The sequence below is a fragment of the Artibeus jamaicensis genome, unplaced genomic scaffold (assembly GCF_021234435.1).
Source record: "Artibeus jamaicensis isolate MK-2021 breed Jamaican fruit bat unplaced genomic scaffold, CSHL_Jam_final contig_60, whole genome shotgun sequence".
NCBI lineage: Eukaryota > Metazoa > Chordata > Mammalia > Chiroptera > Phyllostomidae > Artibeus > Artibeus jamaicensis.
In genome coordinates, this window is record NW_026521900.1 from 10,307,219 (window position 1) to 10,333,670 (window position 26,452).

The window sequence follows — 26,452 nt, forward strand, 5'->3', positions numbered from 1 at the left end:
TTTTTTGAATTGATTATGCTGTTACAGTTGTTCTATTCCCCCCTCCATTCCCCTCCACCCTGCCCCCCCAACCCCACCATTACCCCCCTTTAGTTTATGTCCATGTGTCTCAAGTCCTTTAGGTTCTATATTTCCCAAACTATTCTTGCCCCCCCCCATCTATTTTCTATCTACTGTCTATGCTACCTGTTTTCTGTACCTTCTCCCCCCACCTCCTCCTCCCATTCCCCTGTTGCTAACCCTCCTTGAGATCTTCATTTCTATGTTTCCACTCCTGCTCTAGCTGTCCTTTTAGTTTGCTTTCGTTTTAGGTGTGGTTGTTAATAACTGTGAGTTTGTTGTCCTTTCACTGTTCATGTTTCTTTAACTTCTTTTTCTTAGATAAGTCCCTTTAACATTTCATATAATAAGGGCTTGGTGATGATGAACTCCTTGAATTTGGTCTTATCTGAGAAGCACCTTATCTGTCCTTCCGTTCTAAATGAAAGTTTTGCTGGGTAGAGCAATCTTGGTTGTAGGTCTTTAGATTTCATGACTTGGAATATTTCTTTCCAGCCCCTTCTTGCCTGTAAGGTCTCTTTTGAGAAATCTGCTGACAGCCTGATGGGGACTCCTTTGTAGGTGATTGTCCCCTTAGCTCTTGCTGCTTCCAGGATTCTTTCCTTCATTTTAATTTTGGCTAATGTAATTATGATATGCCTTGGTGTGTTTCTTCTTGAGTCCAACTTTTTTGGTACTCTCTGGGCTTCTTGGATTTCCTGGAAGTCTATTTCCTTTGCCAGATTGGGGAAATTTTCTTTTATTATTTGTTCAAATAGTTTTTCCACTGGTGGTTGTGTCTTTCCCCCTTCTGGTACCCCTATAATTCGGATATTGGAGCATTTAAAGATGTCCTGGAGGTTCCTAAGACTCTCCTCATTTCTTTGAATTCTTGCTCCTTGACTCTTTTCTGTTTGTCCATTATTTGCTTTCTTCTGGTCCACTGCATGGATTTGAGTCCCAGTTTCCTTTTCATCTCTATGGGATTCCTGTGGAATTCCATTCATTTCCCTTAATTTAGCCTCCATATGTTTCTCTAATTTGTGGCTGTAATCCACCAGATCTGTGAGAAAGGTGATGACCAGTGTTTTAAACTGTGCGTCTGAGAGTTTTGCTATTTCTTCGTCATTTAGATTTATCTCTGGGGCTTTGAGTTCTGCCTGCGACATTTTTGGTCTGTTCTGGCCCTTTAAGTGGGACAAGCGGCGCCTTGGAGTCCCAGGTCGCTGGGTTGTGACGCTGTATGTGGGGGCGTGGTCAGAGCGGGAAATGGCCGCCGCTGGGCTGGTCCAACCGCTCACTCCCTCACTCGCGCGCAACCAGGCAACCACAGTCAACTCGTTGCCACCGCCTCCCCACTGTGTCGCTCCCCCGGTGGGCTGCTCGGTGGCTCACTAGGTCCAATCCTGGGTTTGGAACCCGCGCGACTGGATTCGTGCGTCTGGATTCCGCGCCCGGTCCGACCAAGCCCTCCTTTGTAAGTCCTCACCCGACGCAGGTTTCGCCCCTTACCAGTCAGGCTGAAGAATTTGTTGTTAGCGGACTTCCGAAAAGTTCAGTTTTCCGTGTTCTGGTTGTGTTTTGTGATGCTAATATTTAGTTGTCCCTAAACTTGGTTGTGTGAGGAGGCAGGCACATCCAGCTAAACCTCCATCTTGGCGGAAGTCCTATATCGATTTTTTAAATCTTAAGACAGGGCAAAAATACCTGTCTCATGTGATTGTTAGAGTTAAATGAAGTGATGCTTCTAAAGTATTTACTCCTACTTGGCACCTGGAGCACACTCTATTAATATTAAATATTGCTATTATAATGTTCCAGGCATATATTTTAGGTACTTCATTTAATTTTCACACCCATTCTGTGAATTATCATCATCATCATCATCATTCCCATTTAGCATTAGATACAGCCATTTGGAAATCTTAAGAACTTTGCCCCAAGATCACTCGGATTAGGGGGAAGGACAAAGACTCAAACCCAGGTATGCCTGACTCCAAAGCGCATTTTCTTAACCGCTGTGCTGTAGGGTATTTTATACAAGGCAGAGTCACAACAATTATTATTTCTGTTTCCTGCTGCTTTCAGAATATTTTGGCTGAGGGCTGACCATGTCACTGTACATAAACCAACCTTCTGTATAATTTAGTGTACATTCTGAGCAACTTACAGAGCCCACCTTCTTATGCCAAAGATTAAAGCATAAACTTATTACCTGCCACCTCACTCAATTCCCATTTGGGCCCTGAAAACCAACATGTCTGCACAGGTCCCTAAATCATTAACTGACACTGTCTGACAAAACAGTGTCGCAAAGGTGACATCAACTGGTTTCCATAGGCTTTTCAAATAATCACCAACATAGACAATGTACCTTCAATAAAAAATCAACTATGGATCTGCTTAAGGCCCCTGGGGGGCCAAACCTGACTGCCTATAACTCACAGCCAATATATAGAATCAGTGACTCCCATGAAATCCTCAGTAATAGACCTTCTGGTCCATCAAATATCAACTCTCAAATATCCTTCAATTACTGATGTCCACAGGTCCTAATTAATGACTCCTACAGGCCCCTGCAAACTGACTTGCAAAGACTGGTAATCCCAGGTGAATCAATTACTCACCACCTCAGTCCCAACCAATAACTCTCATGGACCAATCAATGACTTTAGATACTTAGATCTCCAACTCTTATTAAACTTTAAGAATTTCCACAGAGTTCTCAATCACTTATCCACAAATGTTTCAATTATTTTCCTTCAAGGTTTCCACAAGACTGTCACTCACTACCCCAACATGAATAACACTGAATTATCTAATCCTATTGGACCCTAAATCATTGATCCTCCTTCACTGAAATACCTCATTCTTTGATTCCCAGAGCAACCCAATCAACTCCAAATAGGATCTGGCATTGAATTTAAAAGATGAGAAGAAAACTTAAACACTTCCAGACAGAAACAACATGTTCTTTACAATGGGAAGGAATCACAGTAGACCTAGACTCCTTATTTGCAAAAATAGAAGCTGTATAAAAGAAAACATTATATTATTGAAAGTGACTGAGATCCTAGAATTTAAAACCCACCATTGATCAAAACCATTTTTCTGTCAGAGCAAAAGACAATTTTAGACATAAAAGAATTTAGAGCATAATATGCTAATATTCCTATCTCAGGAGAACACTCGGGGGAATAGTCTGAATAATTATAAACGAAATAGTTATGATACAGAGAAATCTGATCAGATCACTGGGAAGCCGTAGGACGAGGTTGCCCAAGGCAATAGTAAGTAGACTAGAACAGGACTGGCTGAGAAGCTGAATGACTCCAGAGCACATGGAATTATGAATGAGAAGATTTGAAATAAAACAAGCGCTCTTGGGCTCTGGGGGAGGAGGTGGCACTGGCTCTCCCTGGCTCTCCCTGGCTCTCCCTTGCTCTCCGGCTTTTCTTCCTCCAGCATCGCGCTACAGTTGCCTGCATTTTCCAACAGATGATATTTTGGATAGGAAGGAACTCTGGGCACAGCCTATGGTCAGGCTGGCCTGGCAGAGGGTGGCAGGGTTATTCTTGGTTTGTTCTAGAGGGAACAGACTCTGAGGCAGAAGCCTGCCATTCTTCCAATATTGTGTAGCTTTTGTGTATTATGTTGTTTTAGTTTGTGAACTAACCCTGTAGAAATAAGACAACCGAAAACAGAGAGAATGCTAGGAGAACCCAGGTGTTAGAGTTTAGCCTTAATTGATAGTTTTAAATGATTAAAGCTGTGACTTGATAGGCTAAAGTGATGGCTTTGCAGGGGTGTCCAACCTTTTGGCATCCCCACTTCACACTGGAAAAAGATTTGTCTTGGGCCACATATTAAATACATTGTGACACATAATCACAAAAAAAGCTCATAACGTTTTAAGTAAATTTATGACTTTGTGTTGGGCTGCATCCACAGCCATCCTGGCACAGGTTGGACACCCCTGGAATAAAGATTCCTTTCTTTTATCACCAAACCTTTGCCTCTGGAATTTTGCCTAGAGGGTGGTAGCGGGCAGCAGGACCCCACTTGTTGTTCAGTAACAGTTGCAGAAATCTCAAATTCAGAGGAAAGCAGTTTTGAGAAATAATCCTTGCAGTTAATATACAGTTATATCTGAGTAAAGAAAAATAATGTAATTGAGCATTTGGAATAACTAAGATTATTGCTATTACTAAGTGGAAATTTTTTCATACCCTGGGAAAAGCTACTGAGTGAAATGAAGAGGATATTCTTCCTAACTCATTTCATGAAGCCTGATACCAAAACTACACAAAAATAGCACAAGAAAGAAAGAAAGAAACTAGATACCAATATCACTCATAAATGCAGATGCAAAAATTCTTAACGAAATATTAGCAAATATAATTCAGCAATATATAAAAAATTATACACTCTCAAAACTCACATTGAAGAAACAAATGATCCAATTAGAAAGTGAGCTAAAGACATAAATAGGCATTTCACCAAGAGGGTACAGAAGGGCAAAAAGCACATGAGAATATGTTCAACACCCACAGACAAGCATATTCTAAAATTTATATAGAAAAGCACAGGCTTAGCCCTAGCCGGTATAGCTCAGTGGATTAAGCGTGGGCTGTGAACCAAAGTGTCACTGGTTTGATTCCCAGTCAGGACACAGGCCTGAGTTGCAGGGCCAGTAGGGGCCATGTGAGAGGCAATAGCACATTGATGTTTCTCTCCCTCTTTTTCTCCTTCCCTTCCCCTCTCTCTAAAAATAAATAAATAAAATTAAAAAAGAAAAGCACAGGCTCTAGAATAGCTAAACCAGTCTAGACAAAGAAGAATAAAGTGAGAGAATCACTCTAATCAATATTAAAGCTTACTACATAGGTACAGTAATCTAAGACCGTAGTTTTGGTGGAGGGATAAACACATAGATCAATGTAATAGAATAGAGGATCCAGAAATAGCCCCACATAAGTATGGCCAACTGTTTTTTGACAAAGGTGAAAAACAATTCAATGATGCTGGAACAATTGTACATTCATAGGCAAAAAGAACTTCAACCTAGGGTGTAGGGATGAAAAAGTGAAGGAAAATAAGAGGTCTGAACTTCCAGCTATGAAATAAATAAGTCATGGAAACGTAATATATATGGGAGATAGTCAATAATATTGTAATAATTTTGTTTTTTAAGATTTTATTTGTTTATTTTTGAAGAGAGGGAGAGCAACATTAATGTGTGGTTGCCTTTCACATGGCCCTCACTGGAGACCTGGCCTGCAACCCAGGCATGTGCCCTGACTGGGAATTGAACCAATGACCCTTTGGTTTGCAGCCTGCGCTCAATCCACTAAGCTACACCAGCCAGAGCCTACTGTAATAATTTTGTATGATGACTTATTGTAGTGATCATATTGTAAAGTATATAAATGATGAATCACTATGTTGTACTGCAGGTAAGATAACATTGTGTGCCAACTATATTTAATAAAACATAAGTTTTAAAAAAGAACCTCAACCTAAATCTCACCCCTTTATAGAAAAATGAACTCAAAATGGATCATAGACTTAAATGTAAAGTGTAAACCTAAATTTTTGGAGAAAAAACATGGAAGAAAATCTTCAGGGTCCAGGGCTAGGCAGAGTGCAGTATAATAAGAAATATAAGTTTGGTCTTTGTCCCTGGTTTCTGGCACAGATCTCCTATAATCCCTGGGATTTCCTGAGTGATAAGAGCACCTGTGGTTAGTTTGTTATTCTTCACTAGCCCCTTTGTACCAGGTCTGAGTTTGTGCTGATAAAATGACTCAGGGAGCTCCTGGATAACTTCAGGGTTGGGGGCTGGTTGCCAAAGAACCAATCATGTAATTAGAGGACTAGATTAGAGGGTTGCAACTTTCAACTTCCTCTCCCCCTACCTCATGCCGCCACCTTCCTCTTTGGGAGGGGAGAAAGACTACAGATTGAGTTTAATCACCAATGACCAAGGATTTAATCAATCATGCCTACATAATGGAACTTTCACATTAAAAAAACTTCATAAAAATCCCTAAACACAAAGGTTCAGAAGCTTCCATGTTGAACATATAGACTTGCTAGAATTGCTGTGAGGGAAACATGCCCAGACAGTGCACGGATGCTCTGTACCACTCCCCTCATACCTTGCCCTATGCATCTCTTTCATCTGGCTGTTCTTGAATTATATCCTTTATAATAAACTGATAAACATAAGTGTTTTCCTGAGCTCTGTGAGCTATTCTAGCAAGTTATTGAACCTGAGGAAGGGGTCATGGGAACCACGAATTTATAGCCAGTAAATCAGAAGTATGTGTGGCCCAGAGCTTGTGATTGGCATCTGAAGTGGGGGCAGTCTTGTGGGACTGAGCCCTTTAACTCATTGGATGTGATATTAAAGTCATAACTGAATTGCTGGACTTTCATTTGGTGTTACAGAATTGGAGATCACAAAGTTTTTGGACAAGACATCAAAAGCATAATCCATAATAGGAAACACTGATAATTTGAATCTTACCAAACATTAAAGACTTGCTCTGAAAAAGACCAGAGAATGGAAAAGATGAAGAAGATGAAAAGACAAGCTACTGACTGGGAAGAATATTTGCAAAGAACATACCTGACAAAGACAGGTATCTAGAACATTCAAAGAACTCTCAAAACTCAACAGTAAAAATATACCAAGCAATTCAATTAGTAACTAGGCAAAACACACATATGAATAGGAATTTCACTAAAGAGGATATACAGATGACAAATAAGCCTATGAAAAGGTGTTTGATATTGTTAGTCATCAGAGAAATGCAAATGAAAACCACAATGAGCTATCACTACACAACTATCACAATGGCTAAAATTTTTTTTGAAGTGACAACACAAAATGCTGGTCAAAATGCACAAAAACTGGCTCTCCTACATTGCTGGTGGGAAATAGTACAGAACCCCTTAGAAATGGTTTGGTACTTTATTATAAAACTAAGTATGCAATTATCATAAAATCCAGCAATTGCACTCAAGCATTTACCCAAGACATAAAAGTTTCTGTTCACACAGAAACCTGTAAAATGAATGCTCATAGCAGCTTTACTGGTAATAGCCAAAAACTAGAATTAGTTCAGATGTCTTTCAACAAGCGACCGATTAAATAGGCTGCGGTATATCCACATCAGGGAATATTACAGTAATGAAAATGAATGAATTATTGATACTGTCAGCAATTTAGATGGTTTTCAGGAACATGATGATGAGTGATAAAACCAACTCCAAAAGATTATACATTGTATGAATCCATTTACATAACATTTCTGAAATAAGAAAATTTAGATATTAAGGACAGATTACATTGGTTTCTAAGGGCTAGTGGGGGCAGGAAAGAAATGGGTATGTATGGTTACAAAAGGACAACACCAAGGATCCTTGTGATGTTGGAACTACTCAGTATTTTGACAATGGTGGTGGATACACAGATTTACACAGATGATAACTGTGTAACATGTTATCAACTTAAGTTTTTTACATGTTGATAACATGTATAAAACTTTTTTAAAAAGCCCTGGCTGGCATAGGCTGGCAAAAAAAAAACCCCACTGGCTCAGTGGATTGAGCACGGGCCTGCAAACCAGAGGATCGCAGTTCGATTCCCAGTCAGGGCACATACCTGGGTTGCAGGCCAGTTCCCAGCATGGGACTCATGAGAGGCAACCATATATTGATATTTCTCTCCCTCTCTCCTTCCCTTCCCCTCTAAAGATAAATAAATAAATAATATATATATATTTTAAAGAATTATACATTTTTAATATTCTTTTTTAAATTTTATTTAGTTATTTTTCAAGTACAGTTTTTGTCTATTTCTCCCATCCCAGCCCCTCGCCCTGTCTCCCCACCTCCCTCCCATTTCCTCCCCCCGCATTCCTCATCCCTGTGTCTTTCATACTTGTTCCTCAAAATCCCTCCCCATTTTTCCCCTTAAATAAAATATTTTTTAAAAACATACATATGAGTAAAACTGAAGAAATGTGAATAAGATGATGAGTTTTATCAAAGTCAAATTTCTGGTTGGCACATTGTAAAATGTTACCATTGGAGGAAATTGGGCTAAGTGCACAAAGGATCATTTTGTATTATTTTTTTCTTGCAATTACATGTGAGCTATAGTTATCTCAATAAATATTTCAATTTTAAAAATAAAAAAAAGTGTTCAATGCCACTAGCCATTAGGGAAAGGCAAATTAATACAACGATGATCCTCCACAGACTGTGAAGTTTGGTGGTAAGTGGCCCCAGCCAATCCTTACAGCTGACTGGCCTGGGTAAATCCCTCCCATTAACCTACCAACATCAACCAAAGCTCAACTACAAGAGGAGGGTGTACTCAGACCACATGGAGGGAGCACCTCAAGTACCCAGCTTGGGTGATAGGGAAGGTTGTGTCACTGGACCCTACAGGGCACTTACTATGTTAGGACATGCTATCAAGACATGGAATCAAAGCAGCTGTACCTAATACATAGAAACAAATACAGGGAGGCTGCCAAAACATGGAGACAAAGAAACATTGCCTAAATGAAGGAACAGATCAAAACTTCAGAAAAACAGCTAAACAAAATGGAAATAAGAAATCTATCAGATGCAGAGTTCAAAACACTAGTTATAAGGACGATCAAGGAACTTAGTGAGGACTATAGCAGCATAAAAAAGATCCAGTCAGAAACAAAGGATTCACTAATTGAAATAAAGAACAATTTACAGGGGAACAACAGCAGAGTGGATGAAGCCAAGAATCAAATCAATGACTTGGGACATAAGGAAGCAAAACAACAACAACAAAAACCCCAATCAGAACAAGAAGAAGAAAGAAAAAAGATCCAAAAAACTGAAGGTAGTATAAGCAGCCTCTGGGACAACATCAAGAGCTCCAACATTCGCATCATAGGGGTGCCAGAAGGAGAAGAGAAAGAGCAAGAAATTGGAAATTTACTTGAAAAAATAATGAAAGAAAAATTCCCTAATTTGGCGAGGAAATAAACATGCAAACCCAGGAAACATAGACAGTCCCAATGAAGTCTGACCCAAAAAGGACCACACCAAGACATATCATAATTAAAATGTCAAGGGTTAAGGATAAAGAGAGGCTCTTGGCCCTGGCTGGTGTGGCTCAGAGAATTGACTGCCAGCCTGTGAAGCAAGGGGTCACTGGTTCAATTCCTGGTCAGGCAGGGTACATGCCTGGGTTGCAGGCCAGGTCCTCAGTGTGGGGCAGGCAAGAGGCAACTACACATTGATATGTCTCTCTCCTACTCTCTCTCTTCCTTCCCATTTAAAAATAAATGAATAAAAAATTTTTTAATAAAAGAAGCTTTTAAAACTAATGAGAGAGCCCTGACTGGTGTGGTTCAGTTGATGGAGTACTGGCCTTCAAACTGATAGATTGCTGAGTCAATTCCAAGTCAGGCCAAATGCCTGGGTTGTGGGCCAGGCCCCAGTTGACGGTGTGCAACAGGCCAACAATCAATGTATCTCTCACACATCAGTGTTTCTTTGCTTCCCTTTCTCCCTCCCTTTCCATCTCTCTAAAAATAAGCAAATAAAAACATTTCCAAGATTTTTTTAAAAAAGCAGTGAGAGGACTTCCAACCAAGATGGAGGTATAGGTGGAAACATTGTGCTTCCTCACACAACTAAAATTAAGGACAACAAAGATTTAGAAACAAAAACACAACCAGAACAAACAGAAAATTGAACTGTCGGGAAGTCCAACAACCATTCAACAAGACAGGTAAGAGGGGTGGAGTTGGTGGCCAGTGGAGAGGGTTTGAGGCAGGAAAAGGCAGTGGCTGCCAGACTCAGGAGTGCAGGTGGTGCAGGGCTAACTGCGGTCACACATTCGCGTGCAGATAAACTAGGCAAAAATGTGCAGCAAGACAGACCACACAACCCAGGGCTCCAGCGCCAAGAAATAAAACCTAAAAGCACCGATTGAAAAGGTGCCAGGAGAGACTCCTAACCACACATGAGAATTTGTTGGAGAGACCCTCAGAGTCCTAGAATGTACACAAGCCCACCCACCCAGGAACCAGCATCATAAGGGCCCAATTTGCTTGTGGGAAGTGGCAGAGAGGACTGAAATCTGACAGAGAGCAGAACAAGCTCCATTGTTCCCTCTCTGACCCCACCTCCACATACAGGGTCACAACCCAGCCACTGGGTTGCCCTGCCCTGGTGAACACCTAAGGCTCTCACTCTCATATGTAACAGGCATGACCAGACCAAAAAATTATGGCTCAAATAGAAGAACAGATCAAAGCCCCAGAGCCAATACTTTTAACCATCCAAGAGATAGCCAACCTATCAGATGCACAGTTCAAAACACTGGCAATCGGGATGCTCACAGAACTGGTTGATTTTAGTCACAAATTAGATGAAAAAATGAAGGATACACTAAGTGACATGAAGCAAAATGCACAGGGAACCAACAGTGATGGGAAGAAAACTGAGACTCAAATCAATGGAGTGGACCAGAAGGAAGAAACAAACAACCAAACAGAAAATAATGAAGAAATAAGAATTCAAAAAAATGAGGAGAGGCTTAGGAACCTCCAGGACATCTTTAAACACTCCAACATCCAAATTATAGGGGTACCAGAAGGGGAAGAGGAAGAGCAACAAGTGGAAAACTTATCTGAATAAATAATAAAGGAGAACTTCCCCATTCTGGCAAAGGAAATAGACTGCCAGGAAGTCCAGGAAGCTCAGAGTGTCCCAAAGAAGTTGGACCCAAAGAGGAACACACCAAGGCACATCATAATTACATCACCCAATATTAAAATGAAGGAGAAAATTCTAGAAGCAGCAAGAGATAAGGGGACACTCCCCTACCAAGTACTTCCCATCAGATTGTCAGCTGATTTCTCAAAAGAGACCTTATAGGAAAGAAGGGGCTGGAAAGAAATATTCCAAGTCATGAAAGGCAAGGACTTACATCTAAGACTGCTCTGTCCAGCAAAGCTTTCATTTAGAATGGAAGGGCAGATAAAGTGCTTCTCAGATAAGGTCAAATTCAAGGAGTTCATCATCACCAAGCCCTTATTATATGAAATGTTAAAGGGACTTATCTAAGAAAAAGAAGATAAAAAATATGAACAGTGAAAGGACAGCAAACTGACAGTTATTAACAACCACACCTAAAACAAAAGCAAACTAAGCAGACAGCTAGAACAGGAACAGAACCACAGAAATGGAGATCACACTGAGGGTTAGCAACAGGGGAGTGGGAGGAGGAGAGTGGGGGATAAGGTACATAGAATAAGTAGCATAGACGGTGGGGAGAAAATAGGGGGAGGGCAAGAGTAGTGGCAAATGTAGAAACTAAAGAACTTATGACATATGGACATGAACTAAAGGGGGTAATGTGGGTGGGGGGGTGTTCAGGGTGGAGGGGAATGAAGGGGGAAGGGGACAACTGTAATGGTATAATCAATAAAGTACATTATTTTAAAAAGCAATGAGAGAAAAGAAGTTAGTTACCAAATGTTTGCCAGATGGAAAAGAATGGGTGAAGAAGTGAGGGGATTAACAAGTATAAGTAGTTAGTTACAGAATAGCCATGGAGATGTAAAATACAGTTTAGGAAATGGAGTAGCCAAGGAACTTATATGTATGACCCATGGACATGAACAATGGTGGGGGGGATTGCCTGAGGGAGTAGGGGACCCTGGGTGGAGATGGGTGAAGGAGAAAGAACCAGGATTAATAGCATAATCAATAAAATATAATTTTATAAAAACAGACACTGATGAGATAGTTGCTACACACTTATTGGCCAATTTTTTAAAAATAGTATTAATACCAAATTCTGTAGAGAATGAAGAGAAGTTAGATATTTCATATAATGCCAGTGGGGATATAAAGTGGTACAGCCACTCTGGAGAATAGTTTGGCAATAATTTGACAGTTTCTTTAAAAACTAAACAAACATTGTACATCATGACCCAGCAATCATACTTCTGGGCATTCATGCCAGAAAAAAGAAATCTTAAATGTGCAGAAAACCCTGTAGAAGATTTTTCATAGCCACTTTATTTGTAATAACCCCAAGCTGGAGAAAATCAATATATCTCTCAATAGATGAGTAGTTAAACAAACTGTAGCATATCTATAATATAGAATATTACTAAGCAGTAAAAGGGAATGACCTATTATTACAACAATTTGGATGGTTTTCAAGGACATTATGCTAAATAAAAAATATCTCAAAAATCACATACTGTATGGTTCCATTTAAATAACATTCTCAAGGGACTACTGGCCAAGATGGAGGCATAGGTAGATACACTTTGCCTCCTCACACAACCAGAAGGACAAAAACAAATTTAAAAACAAAACACAACTAGAACTGCCAGAAAAATCAAACTGTATGTAAGTCCAACAACCAAGAAGTTAAGGAAGAAACATTCATCCAGAGTGGTAGGAGGGGCGAAGATGGGCAGCCAGGGTGGAGAGGACATGTGGCAAGTTGGGTGGCTGGTGGACAGGGTGTTCCCACATTTGCGTGCAGATAAACCAGGAAAAACAATTGGGGAGTGAGATTGACCACACAACCCAGGATTCCAGCATAAGAAAAGAAAGTCACGAAATCTCTGACTATAAAAACCTGTGGGTGCTGTGGCAGCAGAATCTCCCAGTCTCACAGAAGTGTTCATTGGAGAGAACCACAGGGTCTTAGAACATACACAAGCCCACCCACTTGGGAATCAGCACCAGAAGGGCCCAATTTGCTTGTGAGTAGCAGGGGAAGTGACTGAAAGCGGGTTGAGAGCTGAGCAAGCAGCATTGTTCTCTCTCTGACCCCTCCCACAACACAGGGATGTGGGTTGCCCCATCCTGGCAGTACCTAAGGCTCTGCCCCTTACAATGTAACCAGTGTGCCAAGACAAAGAAACCTGGATCAAATGAACGAACAGATCAAAACTACAAAAATAGAACTTAAGTGATGAAGAGATAACCAATATGTCAGATGCAGAGTTCAAAACACCAGTAATCAGGATGTTCACAGAAATGGTTGAATATGGTTGAAAAATAGAGGAAAAAGTGAAGGCTATGAAAAGTGAAATAAAGGGAATCAACATTGAAGGGAAGGAAACCAGGACTCAAACTCAAATCAATGATTTGGAGCAGAAGGAAGAAATAAACATACAACTAGAACAGAATGAAGAAAGAAGAATTTTTTTTAAATGAGGAGAGGATTGGGATTCTCCAGGACAACTTTAAATGTTCCAACATCTGAATCATAGGGATGCCAAAAGGAGAAGAGGAAGAGCAAGAAATTGAAAACTTATCTGAAAAAAATAGTGAAGGAGAACTTTCCTAATTTGGTGAAGGAAATAGACTTCCAGGAAGTCCTGGAAGCTCAGAGAGTCCCAAAAAAGTTGGACCCAAGGAAACACACACCAAGGCACATTATAATTACATTACCAAAGATTTAAGATAAGGAGAGAATCTCAAAAACATCAAGAGAAAAGGAGATAGTTACCTACAAAGGAGTTCCCATAAGACTAGCGGCTGATTTCTAAAAAGAAACCCTACAAGCAAGAAGCATTGGAAAGAAGTATTCCAAGATTACTCTATCCAGCAAAGCTATTGTTTAGAATGGAGGGCAGATAAAGTGCTTCCCAGATAAGGTGAAGTTAAAGGAATTTATCATCACCAAGCTCTTCTTATCTAAAATGTTAAAATGACTTATCTAAAAAAAAGAAGATAAAAACATGTACAGTAAAAGGACAAGAAACTCACAGCTATGAACAACTGAACCTAAAAAACAAAAACAAACTAAGCAAACAACTAGAATAGGAACAGAATCACAGAAGTGAAGCTCTCATGGAGGGTTATCAGCAGGGGTGAGGGTAGAGAATGGGAGAAAAGATACAGGGAATAAGAAGGATAATTGATAGGTACAAAATAGACAGGGAGAGGTTAAGAATAGTATGGGAAATGAAGAAGCCAAAGAACTGATATGTACAACCCATGGACATGAACTAAGGTGAAGGAATGATGGTGGGGGTACAGGGAAGAGGGGAATAAAGGGGAGAAAAATGGGACAACTGTAATAGCATAATCTATAAAGTATATTTTAAAAACAAAAAATAAATAACATTTTCAAAGTAACAAAATTATGGAGGTGGAAAACAGATTATTGGTTGCCAGGGGTTAAAGGTGATGGTGAGGGTAAAGAATATAAAAGGGATAAAAGTTCTGTGTCTTGATTGTGGCAGTTATTACACAAATCTGCACACATGCAAAATGACAAAGAATTATAAACACACACATATTGTACCAATGTCAAATTTTTATATTATATTATGACTTTGTAAGATGTAACTACTGAGGGAAACTGGGTGAAGGTTACACAGGATCTCTCTGTACTAAATTTGCAACTACATATAATTCATGTTTGCAACTTCTTATGAGTCTATAATTTTTGCAAAGTAAAAAATTTTTTAAAGGCTTTATTGATTTATTTTTTTAGAAAAAAGGGAAGGGAGGGGAAAGAGAAGTGAACATCAGTGTGTGAGAGATACATTGATTGGTTGCCTGTCACACACACCCAACTGGGGACCTGGCCTGCAACCCATGCCAGGGGACCCAGGCATGTGCCCTGACTGGGAATCAAACCGGCATCCTTTTGGGTCACAGGCCAGCGCTCAATCCGCTGAACCACACCAGCCAGAGCTCAAAGTAAAAGAATTTTTAAAAACTCATAATTATGCTGGGAGATTTGATTATATCTCTTCTATAATTAATGAGCCAAGTAGACAAAAAACAAGTAAAGAGGATTTGAAAAATATAATCAATAAGTTGGAGATGCATAACTTCATTATGTCCAATGAATGTACTCTTCTCTTAAACTCATGGCACACTTAAATTTTTTTATTTTCATTGCGCAACTAGGGCTAGAAAATTGATTATTTTTTAAAAATTAAATTTTTGACAGGCTATAATAATTATAACCCTGTAATGTCAGAAATATAAGTTCAAATATAGATTCAAAATTGCTAAAGCACTAGATATTAAATGTTCTCAACTACAAAAAGAAATGATAATTATGTAACATAATAGAGGTGTTAGCTAAAGCTATAGTGGTAATCATACTGCAATATATAAATATATTAACATGTTGTACAGCTTTAGCTTACACAATGTTTTATGATAATTATATCTCAATAAGAAAGAAATATACAGCCCTGGCTGGTGTGGCTCAGTGGACTGAGTGCCAGCCTGTGAACTGAAGGGTTGCCAGTTCAATTCTGGGTCAGGGCACATGCCTGGGTTGTGGGCCAGGTCCTCAGTTGGGAGTGTGCGAGAGGCAGTTGATGAATGTATCTCTCACACATCAATGTTTCCCTCCCTCTCTTTCTCCTGCTCTTCCTCTCTCTAAAAATAAATAAATATTAAAAAATAAATATATAAAAGATGACCAAAAACCAAAACCAGCTTGCAATTTAGCAGAGGCAGGGTGTGAGAGAAATGAGGAGATATTGGTCAACAGGTACAAATTTCCAGTTATAAGAGAGGTTCTGGAGATCTATTGTATAGCATCATGATTATAGCTAATAAAACTAAGTTCTATGCTTGAAAGTTACTAAGTGAGTAGATCTAAAATGTTCTCACCACACATACACACAACACACAAATTATGTGACACAATGGAGGTTTAACTAACACTATAGTGGTAATCATTTTGCAATATATAAATGAATCAAATCAAAATATTGTACATCTTAAATTTACACAATATTATATGTCAATTATATCTCAATAGAGTGGGGAAATAATCTCTAAACATGCTAAGATTGAAGATGAAATCAGTAATAAAATTACATACTTCACACCAAATTTTGAGACATAGCTAGTGCTATATTTAAAGAATATTTTGGTCCACAATGTTTTTAATATTTAAAAAGGAAATCCACAGATAAATGAACTAAGTGTTAAACATAAGAAATTAGAAAATGAAAATATTTATGACAAACTTGATAGAGGTAAGAGAAGACTATATATATACATATATGTGGGTATATATATGTATATATATTTTAAATATTTTTTAAATTTATTTTTTAGAGAGGGGGAAGGAAGAGAGAAAGAGAGGGAGAGAAACATCAGTGTGTGGCTGCCCCCAACATGCCCCGCACTGGGGACCTGGCCTGCAACCCAGGCATGTGCCCCAACTGATAATCAAACCAGCAACCCTCTGGTTCACAGGCCAGTACCCAATCCACTGAGCCACACAAGCCGGGGCTATTTAAATATGTATTTACATAAACACACACATTCACACAATTTTAGGAAGGAAAAAGGAGTTATTCCCACAGATATGGAAGCGATCAAAATAATTTAACTAAGCATTATGGGCAGCTTGGGAAAATATAAAATCCCTAGCAAACATAAACTATCAAAATTAATCACCCAAAAGTAAAAATGTGTAAAGACCAGTAATCACAGAAAAGAAAATACTTAAAATTTACCATTTTTATCATTTCAGTATTTTCCATTTAATTAATTACATATACCCATAATGTTGCTTTATCCAAAATAATTATAAAATAACTGTTGTAAAATTTCAACATGACTGGAATGAACTTCACACATTGAAAATATCTAAGATTTAAAATCAGTCCCTGAAATAGGCTTCCCTGATCCACCAGCACAACTCCAGCCCTGCCCATTTCCAGGCTCCACTTCCGGGGAAACGAAAGGCAATAGTGCTGTCTGAGGTCCCGCTGAAACCCCCTGCCTCACCTCCATTCTTCTCTTTCTTGCCTCTCCACTGAGCTTGATCTTGTAAGGGTCACTTTGTTGCCAAAATGAGGGCGACTTCACTTTACTAAGTTTCAAACTTTCGGTAACCTTGAAGACAGCTGGTAATTTCCTCTTTCTTAAAACAATTTTTTCTCTTGGTTTTGTTAGGTGCAGCATATTCCCCTGACTTCTCACTCACTGGTTATCTGTTTTCTGGCTCCTTCTCTTGAGCTCAATCTCTGGCGTTTGGTTTTGAGATGTCTTGCCTTTCCATGCCATCTTTTGAGTCCCATTGCTTTAAACAACCTTCAAACAATTCCTAAATGGATATCTGTGCCCTGACTCTTCCTTGAGAGCTACTTGACAACTTTCTTAACATCTTCATCAGAATATCTAATATGCATTTCAACCATAAAATGACCAAAATGCAATTCTCAGATTTCCACCACATAGCTGTTCTTTCTCAGCTCAGTAAGTGGTCTTATAGTTGACACTGCTGTTGAGGCCAAAAATCTAGAAATCGTATGAAATTCTTTACTATATTCAGTATCTCTGCTCCCCCATCACCCAAATTGGTTAATTTGCAGTTCATGCCTACCCTCAAGATATTGTCTGAGTCCATATACTGCTTCCTGCCTCCATGGCCACCACCCCAGTCCATGCACCCATTTCTCACATTTTGGACCCTCTCTCTCTCCACCTCTGCACCTTTCCTTTAGCATGATCTGGCTCCTGCCCATTTCCCCAAGCTCATCATCTATCCGGCTCTTCCTTGCTTATTACACTGTGCTTATCTTTTTTAAAATATATTTTATTGATTATGCCATTACAATTGTTCTATTCCGCCCCTTCATTCCCCTCCACCCTGCACACCCCCTTCCCCAAAATTCCCCCCTTTAGTTTATGACCATGTGTCTCAAGTTCTTTAGATTCTATATTTCCCCTACTATTCTTACCCTCCCCCTACCTATTTCCTACCTACCGTCTATGCTACTTATTTTCTGTACCTTCTCCCCCTTTCTCCTCCTCCCACTCCCCTGTTGCTAACCCTTCATGTGATCTTCATTTCTATGGTTCGCTCCTGATCTCGCTGTCCTCTTAGTTTGCTTTTGTTTTAGGTGTGGTTGTTAATAACTGTCAGTTTGCTGTCCTTTCACTGTTCATGTTTCTTTAACTTCTTTTTCTTAGATAAGTCCCTTTAACATTTTATATAATAAGGGCTTGGTGAGGATGAACTCCTTGAATTTGATCTTATCTGAGAAGCACCTTATCTGCCCTTCCATTCTAAATGAAAGCTTTGCTGGATAAAGCAATCTTGGATGTAGGTCTTTGCCTTTCATGACTTGGAATACTTCTTTCCAGCCCCTTCTTGCCTGTAAGGGCTCATTTGACAAATCCGCTGACAGTCTGATGGGAACTCCTTTGTAGGTGACTATTCCCTTATCTCTTGCTGCTTCTAGGATTCTCTCCTTCATTTTAATCTGGCTAATATAATTATGATGTGCCTTGGTGTGTTCCTTCTTGGGTCCAACTTCTTTGGGACTCTCTGAGTTTCCTGGATTTCCTGGAAGTCTATTGTCTTTGCCAGATTGGGGAAGTTCTCCTTTATTATTTGTTCAAATAAGTTTTCCACTCATGGCTGTTCCTCTTCCCCTTCTGGTACCCCTATAATTTGGATGTTGGAACATTTAAAGATGTCCTGGAGGTTCCTAAGCCTCTCCTCATTTTTTTGAATTCTTGTTTCTTCATCCTTTTCTGTTTGGTCATTTTTTTCTTCCTTCTGGTCCACTCTATTGATTTGAGTCCAAGTTTCCTTTCCATTACTCTTGGTTTCCTGTGCGTTTCCCTTGATTTCAATTAGTTTAGCCTTAATATGTTCCTCTAATTTGTGACTAAAATCAACCAGTTCTGTGAGCATCCTGATCACCAGTGTTTTGAACTGTGCATCTGAGAGTTTGGCTATTTCTTCATCGCTTAGAGTTATTAGCTCTGGGGCTTTGAGCTGTTCTTCTTGAGCCATAATGTTTTGCTCTGTTCGTGCCTGTTAGGTATGAGGATCAGAGCCTTAGGTGTTCACCAAGGAGGGGCCACCCAGGTTGCTGGTTTGTGACACTGTGTGTGGGGGCGGGGTCAGAGAGAGACAATGGCGGTCCCTTCTGCTGCTTCCTGCCACTGGGGCCAGTGTGGTCTGTCTCAGTCTCACTGCTCGCTCCTTCACCGGTTATCTGTGAGCGAATGTGTGACCACGGTCAGCCCTCAGTGGGTCCAACCTGGGATCCACCCGGGGCTGCTGGAATGCCTGGGTCGCGCACCTGGGTTGGTGGAGTGTATCTTTCCTGCCTGACCCAACTCTGCTGCTGGCTCTGCCCCTCTTACCGGTTTGGCTGAAGGGTTCATTATTGTCACACTTCCCTAGAGTTCAATTTTCTGTGGTTTGGCTACGTTTTTGTCACTAAAACTTTGTTGTTTTTAAACTTGGTTGTGAGAGAAGGTAGAGTATTTCCACCTATGCCTCCATCTTGGCGGAAGTCCTTTAAAATTTACCATTTTAAAGGCACCAGTTCTAAATGTGTTTATACCTCAAATTTAAAGATAATTAGTATGCCATTGTAACATATAAAAGATAGAAACTCCTGAATTTATTTTAAAAACTATCATAAGCTTAATACCAAAACATGTTAAATAAAAACAAGAAAAATATAAGCGGTTTTCTTATGTGGCAAAATTTTTAGTAAAATAGTACCGAAATCCGACCATCTCAGAAGAAAGATTCCCCTTGAGGAAATAGAATCATTCCAGGAAGGCAAAGATCGGTCCACAAACATATCAGTACAAACAATCAAGTGAAGATAATGACACCATTGACGCTACCAAAAAGCACCCGAAACAATTCAGAGGCTGTTCTTAATAAAAACACAAATTAAAAAGGAACATAAAAACTATTCAAATATTACAACGACTACCAAAACATCACGAGAAAACATCATGCTTAAAAACAAGTCCAGATCAGAAGACTTAATATCATTAAGATGACAATATTCTCCCAAATGATGTACAGGTTCAATAGAATCCACATCAAAATCCCAGCTGGCATTTTTGCAGAGGGTAACAAGCTGGTTCTAAAGCTCATATGGACCCTGAATAGCCAAAATATTGAACAAGAACATGGAGGACACACATTTTCCTATTTCAAAACTTAATAGAAAGCTACACAAATCAACACAGTGTGGTATTGGCATAAGGGTAGACATAGATGAATGAAACAGAATCCAGAGCTCAGTAATAAACTCTTACATTTACAGTCAATTGATTTTAGATAACAATTTCAATACAATTCAGTAGGGGAAGGAAGGTCTATAACAAGCAAGGAAAATATATAGATAAATTGGACTTCATCACAATTACAATCTTTTGTGCTACAAGGTCACCACCAAGAAAGTGAAAAGATACCCACAAAATGGAAGAAAATATATAAAAGTTATATTATCTGAAAAGGGACTTATATCCAAAACATACAAAGAACACTTGCAATTCAGTAATACAAAGACAAATAACCCAGGTAGTGGTAGGGGTGAGGGGGTGGAGGGATTGAACAAAAATGAAAAAGGACTCATGAATATGGACAACAGTGTGGTGATTGTTGAAGGGAGGGTTGTATAAAGGGATTAAATGGTAATGGAAAAAAAACACAGTAAAGATTTCAAAAATAGGCCAAAGATCTGAATAGATATTTTCCAAAGAGGATATACAAATGGCCAATGAGCTCATTGGCTCAGTCCAGTCAGGCTGCTATAATAAACTACCATGCACTGGTGTTTTAAACATTTATTTCTCACAGTTTTGGAGACTAGGAAGTTCAACATCAAGTGCCAACAAGTGTGGTGTTTGATGAGAACCTGCTTCATGGTTCATAGAAGGCCACCTTATTGCTGTGTCCTCACATGACAAAATGGGGAAGGGAGCTCTCTGGGGTCTGTTTTATAAGGGCACTAATCCCATTCATGAGGGCTCTACACTCACGACCTAATCACTTCCTAAAGACCTCACTGCTTAATACCATCACATTGGGGATTATGATTTCGTTCTTTTTAAATTTAATGTGTGGGGGTGACATTGATTAATAAAATTACATAGGTTTCAGGTGTATAGTTCTTTAACATTTCATCCCCCCTTTACCCTCTCCTGCCTCTCTCCCCATCTCACTTTCCTTCTAGTAATCACAATACAGTATTCAGTTTGTGATTTTTTTCTTTTTTGTTTTTTGATTAACCCCTTCATCTTTTTCACCCAGCATCCCACCCCAGGATTTCAACATATGAATAGGGGAGCATAAACATTCAGTAATTGAAGATATGAAAAGATGCTTAACATCAGTAGTCATTAGGGAAATAAAAATCAAGACCACAATGAAATACCACTTCACACACACTGGGATGGCTAGAATCGAAAAGACAGACAATAACAAGTGTTGATGAGGATGAGACAAATTGGAACCTTCATACATTGCTGGTGGGATGTAAAAAGGTGTAACCATTGTGAAAGCCAGTTTGGCAGTTCTTCAAAATGTTAAGCATCAGAGATATATAATATAGCTATTCCACTCCCAATAGAAATGAGAACACACACCATACAAAAACTTGTACACAAATGTTCACAGCATCATCATTCATAGTAGCCAAAAAAAGTGAAAACAACTTGAATATTCAACTGGTGAAATGACAAACAAAATATGATATAACCTTGAAAAGTAATATTATTCAGTAAAAAAGAAGGAATGAAGTACTGATAATATACTATAGCATAGATGAGTCAACATTATGCTTAGTGAAAGGAGAAAATTACAAAACACCACATATTTTAGGATTCCATTTATATGAAAAGTCTACAACAGACAAATCTATAGATACAGAAAGTAAATTTCACCTGCAGGTGTGGGTAAGGGGTGAGAATGAGGAATGAGTACAATGTTTCTTTTTGGAGGGGTGAAATATTCTAAAATTACATTGTGGCAGTGCCTATACAACTCTATAAATATACTGAAAACCACTACTTTAAAACCATCCATAAGCTTTAAATGGATGAAGTTTATGGTAGGTGAATTATATCAGCAAAGCTCTTAGAAAAAAAACAGGTAGTTAGTTAGGATTTCAAACCTAGTATCTGGCAAGAGAAGGTAGTCAACAAATGTTTGTTGAATGAATTAACTAATGAATGAATAAACACATTTCACTTTCAAATTAGCAACAAGATAGGGATTTACTCCCTCTATCAAGTATCACTCAACAGTGTTCTGAAGACTTCAGCTAATTCAATAAGAGAAGATGAGGTAATCAGAATAAATATTTGAAAGCAAAAGAGAGTATCATTGTTAATTTGATGTAATATGATTAGTATATCTAGGAAAACTAAGAGACTATAAAAAGCAACTGGAATTCACATGAGAGTTTGATGATTGGAGTACATAAAAAATAAAAAGCAAAAGAAAATGAAATTACAAAAATGGATATTTTCTATAGAAATAAAAAATATGTTATTCACCATGAGGACAAAACAAATGAAAAATATCTAAGAATATTTTTAAAGGTGCTGACTCTATAAAAAGAAAACTATAAATATTATAGTTTTAATGGTTGTTTTTGATTCAAAATAAAGTGGCTTTAATATTCAAGCCAGAATAAATGCTAAAGAATATTAAAGAAAACAACCAAAAGCAGAACAGTGAGACTATCACTATTCAATATTAAAAATATTTTTAAAGTGTTGGAGAGGTTGTGGAGAAATGGGGACCCTAGTTCACTATTGGTGGGATTGCAGACTCATACAACCACTATGGAAAACAGTATGAAATTTTCTCAGAAAACTAAAAATGGATCTGCCTTTTGACCCAGCAATTCCACTGCTAGGATTATATCCTAAGAACCCTGAAACACCAATCCAAAAGAACCTATGCACCCCAATGTTCATAGCAGCACAATTTACAATAGCCAAATGTTGGAAGCAACTTAGATGCCCATCAGTAAATGAATGGGTCAAAAAACTATGGTATATTTACACAATGGATTTCTATGCAGCAGAAAGAAAGAAGGAGCTCCTACCCTTTGCAACAGCATGGATGGAACTGGAAAGCATTATGCTGAGTGAAATAAGCCAGGCAGTGAAAGACAAGTACCATACTATCTCACCTTTAACAGGAATCTAAACCACAAACCAAAAGCAAGCAAGCAAAATATAACCAAAGACATTGAAATAGAGAACAGGCTGACAGTGACCAGAGGGGAGAGGGGAAGGAATTTCAGGGGAAAAGGGAAGGGTTTAGAAGAACTAGTATAAAGGACACATGGACAAGAACTAAGGGGGGTGGAAATGGGAGGGAGGTGGGGAGCACTGGGGGGTGGGCTGGGTTGGGAGTAAAAGACAGAAAACTGTACCTGAATAACAATTAAAATAAATTAAATTTAAAAATATTTCTAAAATCAATACAATTTTATAGGGAGTTAGACAAATATACCAGAAGCAGAAACAGAGTTCAGAAATAGAATGATAACATTTAGGAATTTATGTCATAAAAATGGCATCCAATTGAGTTAGAAAATGGTATTCATTAAATGATTAGTGCTGGCAATTTTCCATCCAAATGGAAAATACAAATGTTGGTCCCATCTCACAGCACACCAGAATAACTTCCAGTTGCACTAAAATTTAACTTAAAAAATAAAAACCATAAAACATTAAATTTAAGGCATATACTTGTTTAAACTTGAAGTGTAGGCAAGAGAAGACACTCAGGAACTGTAAAGGATAAAGATATATATCTAATCAGATGATTATTCTTTCTAATTATATGTGAAGACACCTTTTAAAAGTCAACATATAAAGAGACAAAGGAAATATAATTACAAGAAATGACAAGGTTGATATTCACAAATTAGTAAGAAAGACAAGCCACCCAAAGAAATAAAGAGCAAAGGACACTAAAAAATTTTTAAATACATTACGGTGGTCAATGAAGAGAAAAAGATGTTCAAGAACTAGTTGTCAGGAAAGTGCACATGAAAATAAGCTAGATATTCTTGTGTTTGGCTCTCAGAATGGGGAAGATTTAAAAAGCACTAACAGTGTGGGAAAGGATGTTGGATAGAGCTGTTTCCTATATTGCTGGTGGGAGTTCTAATTTTACAAGTTTTTGAAAATAATGTGGTGGTATGTATTGATTGAAAACATTCATTCCTGCACCTAATAACCACTCAGATGACAGCCTCTGACTGTAATTAAGAAATCAATAACAAAATTGTCAACTTTTTGGAAAACCAAAATCTCATATGTAAATAACTAAGGGGGTCAGAGAGAAAACCACAACAGAAATTAGAAAACAGGAGAAGTGAAGCATAGTGAAAATGTTTCATATCAAAACTTGGGACATGGAGCTACAATGTTCTCAAAAACTCATACACCTAATGCTTATGTTATAAAAGAAAATGAGTATTAATGAGATAAGCATACAATTAGGAATTTTGAAATAGGAATTAAAAACAGATAAGAGATAATGAAATTAATGATACAGGGAACAAAGATACAGGAGGACCAACAAAGTCAAAAGTGGGTTTTTGAAACGATCCCATCTGAGACTCACTATCACTGACCCCGTGAAACAGCATATCTTATTCCATAGGCCCCTCCATCACTTGTTCCAAATAAATGCATGATTCAGCCCATGGAACCCCATCACCCGCACCAGAGATATCTTAACTACCCACTGAATAAACCACATCACACACCTCACAGTCCTCATTGCTAATTGAGTGTCCAATAATCACACCTCTCTACCACTGACACCACAGACTACCCATTATTCCTTCCAAAGACCTTCCTTACTCACCGTACTGAACTCCCATCATTCATCTTAACAGACCTCTATGGCTTATCCCACTAACACCCTATGACTCATTGCAGAGTATCCTCCATTATTTACCCTACAGACCTCCACCACTAATCCCACAGACTACTCACCATACCCTAGAGACCCTATTACTCACACCACAGTGCTCATTCCTTACTCCACTAACCCCTTATCACTCACCACATAGAGCTCCATCACTTATCCCACAGATCAAATTATTTACCTCACAGACCCCATCAATAACCTCTAGGGATCCCCATCAGTGACCTTAGAGGACCCTGATTGGTCACCACACATATCCCCAAGTCATTGATCCCAGACTACCGAATACTAACTCCACAGTTCTCCCCTCACTCCCACCTCAAACTCTGCACCATTTACCCCCTTCGTACCTCCTCCATGACTCACTCGTCTCCCCATCACTCATTCCACAGACTATCCACATTTTTCCCCACTGTCCCCATCACTCACGCATAAACCCCTGCCACTTACTCTGCGCACCTTCTAAGTGACCCCAAAGAAGCCCCATCATTCACCCTACAGAGTATCAAATTCATGTTATAACACCCTGATAATTATATGAATACTTTAGTGGCACTAAATTGTCCCTGTTAAACTTAGGCCAGGAGCCGTAAGTGTTGAAAGTGCATTTGAGGGACTCTTTTATCTTGCACATGCTCACACACACGTGCGTGTGCATGTGTGTCCAAGGAGAGGTGGGCTCTCAATTTTTCTTGAGTGACTTTGTCAGGCAACTAACATGGCTGTCCCCTTGGGAGTATCTCTCCGGGAGTCGCCATCTTGGAAGAGTAGTCATTTCTGCCACTGAGCGGCGGTCCCCGCCCCGATCTCCCCCTGTGGTACTTCCCGGTAGCCGATGGGGCCAGACCACAGGCGGTGCCAACCAGACTTCTCCCACAGCACTGTCCCCCAGCAGCCGCCGAGGCTCAGGTTTGGCGCTGTCCCTTCTCAGAACGCAGGTGCTGGCACTCAGGTGTATCCCCCGAGCTCGCAGCTGCTTCACCCGTAGCCAGCCACCGTCCCCCAACTCAGCTGGAAAGATTACTCTGAGCAGCCGGCCCAGATATTGGCCCGCCCCCTCCCTAAGCCCCAGCCCCGTCTTACTGCGGGGATACTGAAGGGTCCCGTTCCGCTGGCGGTCACGGAGCCTGGGGCGCCGCTTCGTGCTCACCTGACAGCGCCTCTGTCCACCCGTGGGCTGAGGGCATCGCCCGATTCTTCAGCTGTTACCGACCCAGGATCGTTGCCACCGGGGGTAATAGTACGTGTCAGATTTAGGCCAGGAAGCGGAAGTCGCCCGCAGCGAGAGTTTAACCGCTCTGGGCTCGGGGACTTGAGGGGTGATGAGGAGTCTGACACCAAGAATCTGTGGAGTAACTTGGATGGGGGGAGTCTGTGACATCTGTGGTGGGGCACATCATCTAATGTTTAAAAATCCGTTAATTAACCTTTATGGTTTCCTTATATAAACATTAAGGCTACAGTTTTGAAGATTCAAGTTTTGATATATTTTCATTAGTGTTCAATTTCAAGTGCTCATTTGTAACTTTCTTCCCCTTTTGACTCATGAATTATTTAGCAGTCCACTGTCGAACTTGTAAAAATGCTTTGAGACCCACGGGGCAAGGAAACAGGTACTTTATTCAGACGGGAGTGACAGGGACAACAACCCAATGCAGTGGC

At 39.5% G+C, this 26,452-nt stretch overlaps 1 protein-coding gene across 2 annotated transcripts in view; it reads right to left on the bottom strand.

The window, feature by feature from the left end:
- The window catches only part of ZNF41 (zinc finger protein 41), a 47,823-nt gene extending 21,719 nt beyond the window's left edge, over positions 1-26,104 (bottom strand). Inside the window, exon 1 of one of the 2 annotated variants that reach the window (XM_037160086.2) lies at positions 25,941-26,104. The gene's annotated coding sequence lies outside the window, so the exon portion shown is untranslated. Of the gene's footprint in view, positions 1-25,873 lie in introns of both variants that reach the window. The other variant, XM_053670641.1, reaches the window with a different exon arrangement.
- Between the last annotated feature and the right edge of the window lie 348 nt (positions 26,105-26,452).